Source organism: Ahaetulla prasina, chromosome 6 (genome assembly GCF_028640845.1).
Source record: "Ahaetulla prasina isolate Xishuangbanna chromosome 6, ASM2864084v1, whole genome shotgun sequence".
NCBI lineage: Eukaryota > Metazoa > Chordata > Lepidosauria > Squamata > Colubridae > Ahaetulla > Ahaetulla prasina.
Window position 1 is genome coordinate 1,960,333 of NC_080544.1, and position 12,204 is coordinate 1,972,536.

At 43.4% G+C, this 12,204-nt stretch overlaps 1 protein-coding gene across 3 annotated transcripts in view; it reads right to left on the reverse strand.

Annotated features, from left to right (window-relative positions):
• Positions 1 to 12,204, reverse strand: part of ADK (adenosine kinase) — a 283,761-nt gene that overhangs the window by 242,905 nt on the left and 28,652 nt on the right. The gene's annotated exons all lie outside the window — the stretch shown is intronic.

A 12,204-nucleotide genomic window follows, 5' to 3' on the forward strand; every position in this document is an offset into this window, starting at 1 on the left:
GGCCAATAACTCGCCCCCAACAGTCAGCCGCGGTTGCAGCTGACTGTACCGGGGTGCCGGCATCCACAGCCACTCCGTCTTGGAGGGATTGAGCTTGAGTCTGTTTCTCCCCATCCAGACCCGTACGGCTTCCAAGCACCGGGACAGCACTTCGACAGCTTCGTTGGGGTGGTCCGGGGTGGAGAAGTACAGCTGAGTGTCATCAGCGTACAGATGGTAACTCACCCCGAATCCACTGATGACCTCACCCAGCGGCTTCATATAGATGTTGAACAGGAGAGGCGAGAGAATCGACCCCTGAGGCACCCCACACATAAGGCGCCTCGCGGACGATCTCTGCCCCCCTGTCAACACCGTCTGCGACCGGTCAGAGAGGTAGGAGGAGAACCACCGATAAACGGTGCCTCCCACTCCCAACCCCTCCAACCGGCGCAGCAGGATACCATGGTCGATGGTATCAAAAGCCGCTGAGAGATCTAATAGGACCAGGGCAGAGGAATAACCCCTATCCCTGGCCCTCCAGAGGTCATCCACCAACGCGACCAAAGCTGTCTCCGTGCTATGACCGGGCCGGAAGCCGGACTGGAACGGGTCTAGATAGATAGCTTCATCCAGGTACTGGGGAAGCTGCCATGCAACCACACTCTCTACAACCAAAGCGAAGGTTGGAGACTGGACGGTAATTCCCCAAAATAGCTGGGTCCAGGGAAGGCTTCTTGAGGAGGGGTCTCACCACTGCCTCTTTCAAGGCAGCGGGGAAAACCCCTTCCACCAATGAAGCATTTATAATTCCCCGGAGCCAGCCTCGTGTCACTTCCTGAGTAGCCAGTACTAACCAGGAGGGACACGGGTCCAGTAAACATGTAGTTGCATGTAACCTCCCCAGCAACCTGTCCACATCCTCGAGAGCCACAGAATCAAACTCATCCCAAACCACCTCAACAAGACGCAACTCCGTCATCTCGCCAGGAACATCGCAATTTTGGTCCAGACTATGGTTGAAGTCCACAAGTCTTAAAGTTGCCAAGGTTGGAGACCCTGTCCTAATCTAACCTCCCTGCTCCAGCAAGATATCCTATAGCATTTCAGACAAGTGATTGTCCAGTCTCTTCTTAAAAACTTCCAGTGATGAAGCACACACAACTTCTGGTGGCAAGCTGTTCCACTGACCGATTGTTCTCACTATTAGGACATTTCGCCTTAGTTCTAAGTTGCTTATCTCCTTGATTACGTTCCATCTATTGTTTTTTGTCTTGCCTTCTGGGGCTTTGGAAACAGGGTGGATAAAAATCAATGATTTTTTAAATTTTTTTTTAAAAATCTGATTTTTTTTAACTTAAATTGGATTTTTTTTGGATTTTTATCAAATTTATTTTAATAAAATGTTTTTGGATTAAAAATCTATCTAAAGATAGTTACCTATTTAAGATACATTCATAATTTGGTTTATTCAGCATGAAGTGGAGCTTCGTTATGTAGCAGGAGACTGTATATTTTGCAATATTGGGACTTGGTGAGTCAACAGCAGGTCAGAGGAGGAGCCGCTGCGGGACAGAGATGATAGTTGCTCTTTAAAAATTATGATTTAAATCGAGTTGATTTAAATCCAGCCATTTTTACTAGTGATTTAAATCATTATTTAAATCGACACGGTGATTTAAATCATTATTTAAATCGACACAGTGGCTCAGGGGCTAGGACGTTGAGCTTGTCAATCGAAAGGTCGGCAGCTCAGCGGTTCGAATCCCTAGTGCTGCTGTGTAACGGGGTGAGCTCCTGTTACTTGTCCCAGCTTCTGCCAACCTAGCAGTTTCGAAAGCACGTAAAAATGCAAGTAGAAAAAATAGGGACCACCTTTTGTGGGAAGGTAACAGCGTTCTGTGCGCCTTTGGTGTTGACTCATGCCAGCTACATGACCACGGAGACGTCTCCGGACAGCGCTGGCTCTTCGGCTTTGAAACAGAGATGAGCACCGCCCCCTAGAGTCGGCAACGACTAGCACATATGTGCGAGGGAAACCTTTACCTTTTACCTTAAATCGACTTGATTTAAATCAAATCCACCCTGTTTGGAAAACAAGTTGACCGCCACTTCTTTGTGGCCTCCCTAGTCCAATTCTCAGTTTCCTATTTTCACTTCTGTTCTGCGATTCATTTATTTTCTATTAGGGGAGCAGAGCAGCTAACAGAGGGGCCGTGATAGCTCAGGCTGTAAGAAGCCTGTTATTAGAACACAGCAGCCTGCAATTACTGCAGGTTCAAGCCCGGCCCGAGGTTGACTCAGCCTTCCATCCTTTATAAGGTAGGTAAAATGAGGACCCAGATTGTTGGGGGGGCAATGTTGACTTTGTAAATATACAAATAGAATGAGACTATTGCCTTATACACTGTAAGCCGCCCTGAGTCTTCGGAGAAGAGCGGGATATAAATGTAAATAAAAAATAAATAAATTTTAAAAAAAACAGAAAGCTGCATATCTTCCTGCTGAAGTGAAGCTGTTTACAGAGCAAAGATACAAAACAACCCTAAAAATGCAATATAGTAATTGTATTATATTCGAGGCGAACTTCAAGATGAAGTACATCCTGAACTGAAACAGACTAATTAAGGTTGCATGAAATTTTATAATCAAATATTAATCAATTATCAATGCCAGAAAGTAATTGGTAGTTAATATCAGCTTAACCTGTTACAATTCCACGGAGCAACCTAGACAGAGATGTACATATAGATGCATGTACATTTTGCTCAAAGCCACGACAATGTAACTTTCCCACTATACTTTTACCTTGCATCATCATTATTTGCAGTTTGTTGCAAAAGAATTGGGACGCCATCGTCCTCCTCTAGAACTTAGCATGTGGCACCCAGTTCTTGCTTGAAGAAAAGGGCTTTAGTGATGGGTGGCCAATTGAAGCAGCTGAGTTTGAAGTCCTCCCACATGAAGTTCATGACCGGCTCTACTTTTGCTGCTGAGAAAGGTAAGCCAAACTAGAATGGAGGTAGCACAGAGGCTTCAAGCGGGTGGAACCTGATCAGATGAGCCACAAGCTCATTTAGGAGATTTAGGGCATGCAAAGTTGGTTGCTCTGTCTAGGGGTGGATAAAGGCAACAGTGGAGAGTCAACCATTCACTCATGATAACCAACCAAGCGCTATTAAGGAACTCTATTTTTGTTTGATTCAAGAGTAGCTGAGGAATGTCCTACAATTGAGTGCAAGGCTGAGGTATCCAAGGGGCAAGGAGGGAAATCCAAGGGGCCGGGATAGCTCAGGCAATAGAGAAGCCTGTTATTAGAACACAAAGCCTGCAATTACTGCAGGTTCTAGCCCGGCCCAAGGTTGACTCAGCCTTCCACCCTTTATAAGGTAGGTAAAATGAGGACCCAGATTGTTGGGGGGGCAATAAGTTGACTTTGTAAAAAATATACAAATAGAATGAGACTATTGCCTTATACATTGTAAGCCGCCCTGAGTCTTCGGAGAAGGGCGGGGTATAAATGTAAACAAAAACAAAAAAAATCATTTGGTGGCCTTGAAACTCAATCCACTGGAAAGATGCAGCTAAGATACATCCGGCCTGTTCTTATCTGCTGCTTCTCAGTTGTTTAAATGAGGTAAACAATTCTGTTCTGCACAAATAAATGTAAAATAGTAAGGCTATGCTTACTTGCAGGTGTAATTGGAGAATGGCCTTACAACAAACCTGTACTTCATGCTTTGAAGTTGGTAGATAAGAATCGCTTCCAAGCAACTAGAGTACACTTTTTGTTCTTTGGTCTTGGAAGCCTCAAAAGTTAAGCATGTCATCGGAATAACACAATGGAATAACAGAATAACAAAGTTGGAAGGGACCTTGGAGGTCTTCCAGTCCAACCCCCCCCCCCCAAGCAGGAAACTCTTAAGTATTTGTAAGGTCAGTGTAAAGCACTCTTAACAGCCAAGGCGGAGATTTCTCTCAGTGCTTATGATTACGGCTGAAAACTCAAACTCTATAGACCTACGTACTACAACTGTTTTTCTATGTTAAAGAAAAAATGTCCAGGTTGTTCATTCGTTACAATAAACAAGTAAGATTTTGAACAATCTAATGTCTGGATAAGCGATCTTACAATGCAAGAGAGAATGGAGATGAACTGAACAATTAACAGATTAAATAGAGTTGGAAGGGACCTTATAGGTCATCTAGTCCACACACCCCACCTCCCGCTCAAGCAAGAGACCCTACACCATTACTGACAAATGGCAGTCCAATCTTTTCTTGAAAATCTCAAGTGATGAAGCTCCCACAACTTCGAAAGGCAACTTCTGCTGCATTGGGTGATTGTTCTCACTCTCAGAAAGTTCCTCCTTATTTCTAGGTTGAATCTCTCTTGATCAGTTTCCATCCATTATTCCTTGTCTGGCCTTCAGGTGCTTTGGAAAATAGCTTGACCCCCTCCTCTCTGTGACAGCCCCTCAAATACTGGAACACTAATATTATGTTCCTTTAGTGAAGAGTTGGAAGTGAAGACTAGCCATGCCCAGTTCCTGCAACTGTTCTTCATATGTTTTAGTCTCCAGTTCCCCAATCCTCTTGGTTGCTCTTCTCTGAACTTTTTCTAGAGTCCCAACATCTTTTTTTATAACATGGTGACCAAAACTGGATGCAGTACTTTAGGTGTGGTCTTACTAGGGCGTTATAGAGTGATATTAGTACCTCACTTGATCTTGATCGTAACCCTCTGTTAATGCAATTTAGGATTGCATTGGCTTTTTTGGCTGCCATTGCACACTGTTGCCTCATATTTAGCTGGTTGTCCACCAAGACTCCAAGATCCCTCTCACAGTCACTGCTATTAAGTTTATTAAATTAATGACCTCTAAGCTGTAACATGGGACTGAAATGCCCTAAGGCAGGGGTCCCCAACTCCCAGGCTAGGGATCGGATTGGTCCGCAGCCCATTGGAAACCGTGCCACAAATGTGGCAGGCAATTGCACGAAACTTCATTTGCGCATGTGCGGGAACTAGGTTGTTAATGCACAACCATACCCTTCTTCCCACTGCTGCCATTATGTCAACCCGGGAAGGTTGGGATCACTGCCTTAAGGGATGGAAGAAACAAAGTAAAATGAACTGCAAGTTCTAAGTTCTTTTCCTTGAGATCAAAAAGCTTCAAAAGCAGGAACAAGTTGGAAAACTGGCTAAGAACAGCAGGAGACGCCCATTGTTACTCAGTAAATTCAACTTCACTGTGAGCCATCCCTAAAGGTCCCGATTCACAGACTACAGAGAGGTGCAAATGCTTGATTCCACAAGAGAGAAGTCGAAAGGGGGAACCTTCTGGATTAAACACACAAATTGTGTGGCAAAAATCTTACTTTAAAGGTTAAAATTAGAAGCAAGCATTTCTTTCAGTTAGCAAATTTTCATAGTTCTACTCCGTGCAAACAAATAAAACAGCTGGACTTAGCATTTGCAATGAAATTTGCTACATGCAGGATTAATATTGCAGGAAACGTAACAGAAATGTAAGAGGTTTCTACACCTTAAAAGCACAATGCAGTTTCACTATTTAAACACATACTGTATAGCAGGGGTCTCCAACCTTGGCAACTTTAAGACTTGTGGAGTTAAAGTCCACAAGTCTTAAAGTTGCCAAGGTTGGAGACCGCTGCTGTATAGCATCACACAGCCAGTGAGTACATTGGCCTCAGCTGACTTACAGAATTGAGCTAATAAGAAATAAAATATTCTTCAGGCTCTTAAAATTCCCGTGTTGATGAACCACGGAAACCTTGCTTTAATTTAGCAAGACTCTACACGTCAACACTTTTCAAGCTAAAGCAAGTCACGCACATCAACGTATGGTATCTGAATCCTCTAAAAAAAAATTCAAAATTTAACCTCCTAAAATTTAATAACATTAACGCTAAAGACGGGGCTGCCTCTGCCAACTTGAAGAAGCAATAAACACTCAGCTGGCATGAAAACAAGAGAACAGTTGATAGCCCCAAATTCAAATCCCTTTATTGCGGTCATTAACCAGGAGAAAGAAAAAGCAGGAGAAAATACTTTCTGAATATCCAAAACATTCCATAATAAATAAGGAGGGACAGTACATAAAAAAGGCTAGAAAACAATTCTTATTAGTTAAAACTAACTTAAAATCTAGAATTACGTGGCTCCTGACAAATCTGAGGAAGGGAGACGATACAATAGCTGACATTAAAAAAACACAAATGACCAGTGGGGTAATATTGAGACAGAGCCATTCCTGGCTCAAACAAGTTCAATTACTCTTAATTATTCTTTGTCTAATTTTCTACACCACTGCACAGAATCTGGCAATCTTATGTTATTTCAGGATTAATATCAGAAAGTAAGAATTGCTTGTACTGCTGGTCATTATATCCTGTTCTACCAGCCAGGAGTGGGGCATTTCAAGATGCTGTGTAAAACTGGCAGTACAAAAGAACCATTTCAATGGTTACCACTTGTCCTAAGACACAAGGGCATCTTTGTAAAGGTTATGGAATCTTTTTTTTTGTTGTTGTTAGTTGCGAAGTCATGTCCGACCCATCGCAACCCCATGGACAATGTTCCTCCAGGCCTTCCTGTCCTCTATCATCCTCTGGAGTCAATTTAAACTCATGCCGACTGCTTCAGTGACTCCATCCAGCCACCTCGTTCTCTGTTGTCCCCTTCTTCTTTTGCCCTCCATCTTTCCCAGCATTAGGCTCTTCTCCACTGAGTCGTTCCTTCTCATTAGGTGGCCAAAGAATTTGAGTTTCATCTTCAGGATCTAGCCTTCTAAAGAGCAGTCAGGGTTGATCTCCTCTAGGACTGACCAGTTTGATTGCCTTGCAGTCCACGGAACTTGCAGGAGTCTTCTCCAGCAACATAGTTCAAAGGCCTCAATTCTTTGGCGCTCAGCCTTCCTTATGGTCCAATATTCACTGCCATACATTGCAACTGGGAAAACCATAGCCTTGACTATGCGCACTTTTGTTGGCAGTGATGTCTCTGCTTTTTAGTATGCTGTCTAGATTTGCCGTGGCTTCCCTCCCCAGGAGCAAGCGTCTTTTAATTTATTGGCTACAGTCCCCATCTGCGGTGATCCTGGAGCCCAGGAAAATAAAACCTTTTTCTGGTATCTTCCAGCAATTAGAGCTGAAGGCAGTTGATAGCCCCAGTCCAACCCAACAGAAGGATGAAGAGGGATGCAACAGTGAAAGCTTTCCCCAATGTTTGGCAGAAGACAATAAAGAACCACAAGGGAGACCAAGCCACAATTGGCCTCATCATCAAGCCAATAACAGCAGGGTGAAAACAGCTGGCATCACATTTACCCAAATATCTGTCCAGAAAGTCTCTAATTCTCGCTTCAGTATTATAGAGGCAAGCAGAGACCTTTTCTAAGTATCTCAGGAGGGAGCCTAGGATTGCTTGGCTTGGCTGTTAAGCCTCACCCGGCTTGCAAATTCAAGAAGCGCAAGGTTTTATGGAAAGAGTGTTTTCATGCTGGCCAAGAGTAAAAACATTCATTGTGAAAACCGTCAAAGAGTTAATTTGAAGGCAGATTTAAGAGTGAATCAACAAGTCCATGAAGACAGGTCTGGAATGTTTCCTTCCCACAGCCCCACGTCTGGACCTGGGTTGTCTCTTCTCACATCACCCAATTCTCTCTCACCCACTGACTTCCCACAGTCCCTCCCACACTGGCAAAAAACCGGATTCCTCCACTGACTCAAATCTCTCAAAATACCCTCAAGGTTTTACATTAGGGGTAGGAAGTGGACAGTGAAAGGAGTGGTTCTCCTTCTTCTAGGGAAATGTTGACAGAGAGGCCCTGTCATCTCCTCCGCGGTGTTTTTTCCCCTAACCACAAATGTATTTAAAGCATCAGGTCAAAAATTCCACACTGAACAGAGCTACAACAAAGTCTTGAAGTGTCATTTCTGCTAGTAAAAGCCTCACTCTAAACGAAGGGACCCCAAACATGGCAACTTTAAGCCTGGTGGACTTCAACTCCCAGAATTCAACTCCTGGGAGTTGAAGTCCTCCAGGCTTAAAGTTGCCAAGGTTGGAGACCCCTGCCCTAAACTGTCAAGAAGTGAATGGAGAATTCCTTAAGCAGCCGGTTGATTTACTTTTTACAAGAAATGCACCAAGGTTTAAGGATGGACCACTTTTGGAAACCAAAAACGGACTGGCCCCCCACAATTCAAGGTTCCCAAATGTTTAGGGGAGAAATGAGGATCCTTGCAATCTGCAGATGCTGAAGTGCAAATCTTAATTTTGATATCTGAAACTCTCCCGTTCATAGAACACGGAATCATAGGGCTGGAAGGAACCTAGGAGATCTTCTAGTTCAAACTCGATTTCATTTGAGGGCCACATCAAGGTTGTTTGATCTTGGGGGTCAGGGTGGCGTGGCCAGTTACTTGTGTTAGGGGTGTCTTTGGCGGCCCGAACACTCTGCCAACGAAAATGGGCTCCCAAGCTCCATTTTCAGTTGTGATAGCCTGCTGAAACCTTCTGCCAGTGAAAATGGAGCTTGGGAGGGCCACCCAGGGGTGAAATGCTCCTGGTTCAGACCGGATCACGCGATCCGATAGCGATGGGGGTGGGTAGCGATGGGGGCGGGTAGTTCAGAGAACTGGTAGCAAAAATCCCTGCCCCGCCCACGCCTCGCTGTTCCTCTTCTCTGTCCCTGAAGCTCTTGGTGGTGATATAGTTGCAAACGGCCTTAATTGACTGCTTCAAAGGGCCGCACTACAGCTGATCAGCGCTGTAGGCGGCTAGTAGACCGGTGCCTCTATGTTTAAAGAAGGTAGACCAGTGCCTCCCAAAAAAGGGCAATTGGTAGACCAGTGCCTCTATTTTTAAAGAAGATAGACTGGTGCCTCCCAAAAAAAGGCAATTGGTGCCAGAACTCCCAAGTTTTGTATACTTTATCATTTTTATTATTTAATATTATTGGCCATGCCCATTCAGTCACCTGACCACCAAGCCACGCCCACCAATTAAGCCACGCCCACAGAACCGGTAGGGAAAATTTTTAGATTTCACCCCTGGGGCCGCCTGCAGCTGAGGCACCGTGGGCCGGTCCTTTGCTATTTCCAGGGCATCCCTGTGGGCCAAGACCTAAGCACCCCGCGGGCTGGATCCGGTCCCCGGGCCTTGAGTTTGACACCCCTGTGCTGGTTCAACCTTTTGCTCAAATCAGAAGACCTTATACCATCCTAGTCAAATGGTTGAAGAAGCTTCTTGGATGAAAAGTGAAATATTTTCAGAGAAAAAAACCAAGATAGTCCAGCTGCCTTTTGAAAAGAGCACCTCTAGGACTCCCAATGATAAAACACCAAACCAGATGGAAGGGGCCAATTTCATTTTGTAAAAGGAAATTATCTTCTTCCATTCCAGACAAGTCCTGAACACAGGAAAGCCTTCTTAACAAAAAAAGCCCCTTAATCCAGAGGGATGAGATTTTAGACCAATCTCGGCCAGCTATTTCTTTAAAGATGCAACCTGATGAGCATATGAAAAGCTAGAGACCAAGAAACCAGAGAATACAATGAGAAATTATATCAATGCTCTTAATTATCATTTTACCTAAGTCCTCTGAAATCCAGAAATGTTGAAAAATAAAGCAACAACTGGGATAGCAACAATGGAAATTGTAAATATTTGTCTATCCTGTTTAATTTGAAAATTCACATAATGCCAAAATGCTGAGCATGGAAAATAACAGTCACATAAAATTCTAACATGTCAGGAAATGTTGAAAAAGGAAACAATGAGAATGCTTTCCATTCTATTTTTTTTTTCAATTGAATATTTATGATATTGGAACCAAAATGAAACCAAAGGTGTTTTGTTTTTTTAACTAAACAGAGAACAAGTCATATGACTAAGAAATACATTTTCTACATGGCAAAAAAAGATGATAAAGTACCTTGAGGGGAAAAAAAGCAAAAGATTTAGGACTAGATTATATATTCAAAAAATTAACTCAGGAAGATCTTTTGTCTGTCAAGGAATGCCCAGAGAAATTCACAAAGACTATTTCACCTGTGAGAGTTGTGTTGTTCCCCCTCTACTTGTTAATGGTTACAGGTTGATCAAGAAGACAAATCATGACATGTACATTATGATGTCATTTTGCAAAAGACAAAGAAAGATGCCAACTGTGTCATCATATAACACGACTGACATTATATCATGACTTGGTCTAGTGCAGGTGTCTCCAAACTTGGCTCCTTTAAAAGTTGTGGATTTCAACTCCCAGAATTTCCCAGCCGGTATTGTTACCAAATTTGGAGACCCTTGGTTTAGTGCAGGGGTCTGGAAACTTGTCTCTTTTAAAACTTGTGGACTTCAGCTCCCAGAGTTCCTCAGCCAGCAAAGGTGGCTGAGGAACTCTGGGAGTTGAAGTCCACAAGTCTTAAAAGAGACAAGTTTCCAGACCCCTGGTCTAGTGGTTAAGGCACCAGGCTAGAAACCAGGAGATGGCGACTTACAGCTCTGTGTTAGGCTGGAAGTCAAGCCAACTGGGAGATTTTGGGCCAGTCACAAGGAGACTTCAGGCCCTAGTCCTGCCTTAGGCATAAAAACCGGCTGGGTGACTTTGGACCAGTCTCTCTCTCTCTCAGCCCAATCCACCTCAAAGTAATTGTGGAGAAAAGAGGAAGGAATTTTAGGTAGGCTCATCACCTTGAATTATTTATAAAAATAATAAAAGTGGGATAAAAAAAATATAAAATGAAAAAATGAAATGTATAAATTGCTTTATTTGCATTGTGGTTTTTCTCAGATGCCTATGCCCAAGCTTTTCCACTTTGCTGGCTGAAGGCCTCACAGAGATTTTAAGGCAAGACCCACGTTCATTTCTCACATGAGGCTAAGCCAATGTAGTTTGTGCATCTGTGCAACGTCAGTCATTGTGATTTGGACGCTACAGCTCAGAATGTAAGCACATTTTGCACTTCCCACAATTGTGGTTTATTCAATAAACTGTGATTCCACAAAAGACGGGCTATTGAAATATGTGAATCCCGTTATACAACCACTGCACTGCAATCTGCAACAACTGATTTTGGGAATACAACATTAGGAATATTCCAGAGTTCCAACTTCTGGGATAAACTTTTGTCCAAATCAGGCCTTATACAGATATTTTTATCCTACTGAAAAAGAGTAAGGCGGTGAGACCGATGAAAAAGGGCAGATATTCAAAATTAGTTTAAGTAGGATCGCAATGCTGATATATAAAGCCTACTCCATTTGTGTCATCTTCACGTCTCAGCAGAGTCTTTTTTTAACACAAGATACAATTTAATCTGGTTAAGAAGTATAAAACAGGAGCAGCTCAGGGTTGCTAACATCTTTTCTGGATTCTTTTTAGAGTGTTTGAGCGGAGGACCTTGAGTTGAGGTTTGAGAAATAAAATAGATGCCTTCAGCTCTGCAGATGGCTAAGAAACTGCAAGAGGTCCTTGACTTATAACCATTTATATAAATGACCACTAAAAGCTACAATGGCACTGAAACAAGGGACACAAAACCAGCCCTTGCACTTTAAAGACTACAGCGGTATCCCCACTGACCCATGGTCAAAATTTGGGTGCTTGGCAAACCCAGCATGTATTTACGATGGTTGCAGCATCCTTGAGTCACTTGATGGTCTACACTTTATTATAATTTTGGGTGGCTTCAGCGAGAGAACATTTCTGGCATACTGCACAGAAATAGAAATCTAAGTCAAATTGTACATGTTAATACATTAGGTAAAGGTAAAGGTTCCCCTCGCACATACGTGCTAGTTGTTCCCAACTTTAGGGGGTGGTGCTCATCTCCGTTTCAAAGCCGAAAAGCCAGCACTGTCAGAAGACGTCTCCATGGTCATGTGGCCGGCATGACTCAATGCCAAAAGGCGCACGGAACGCTGTTACCTTCCCACCAAAGGTGGTCCCTATTTTTCTACTTGCATTTTTAACGTGCTTTCGAAACTGCTAGGTTGGCAGAAGCTGGGACAAGTAATGGGAGCTCACCCCGTTATGTGGTACTACAGATTCGAATCGCTGAACTGCCGACCTTCTGATTGACAAGCTCAGCAACTTAGCCACTGAGCCACTGCATCCCGTTGTGAATACATTACTGGGGTGCAATAAAGAAAACCAGGTCTACCCCAAGAGGAAGGAGCAGAGTAGAAGCGCAGAA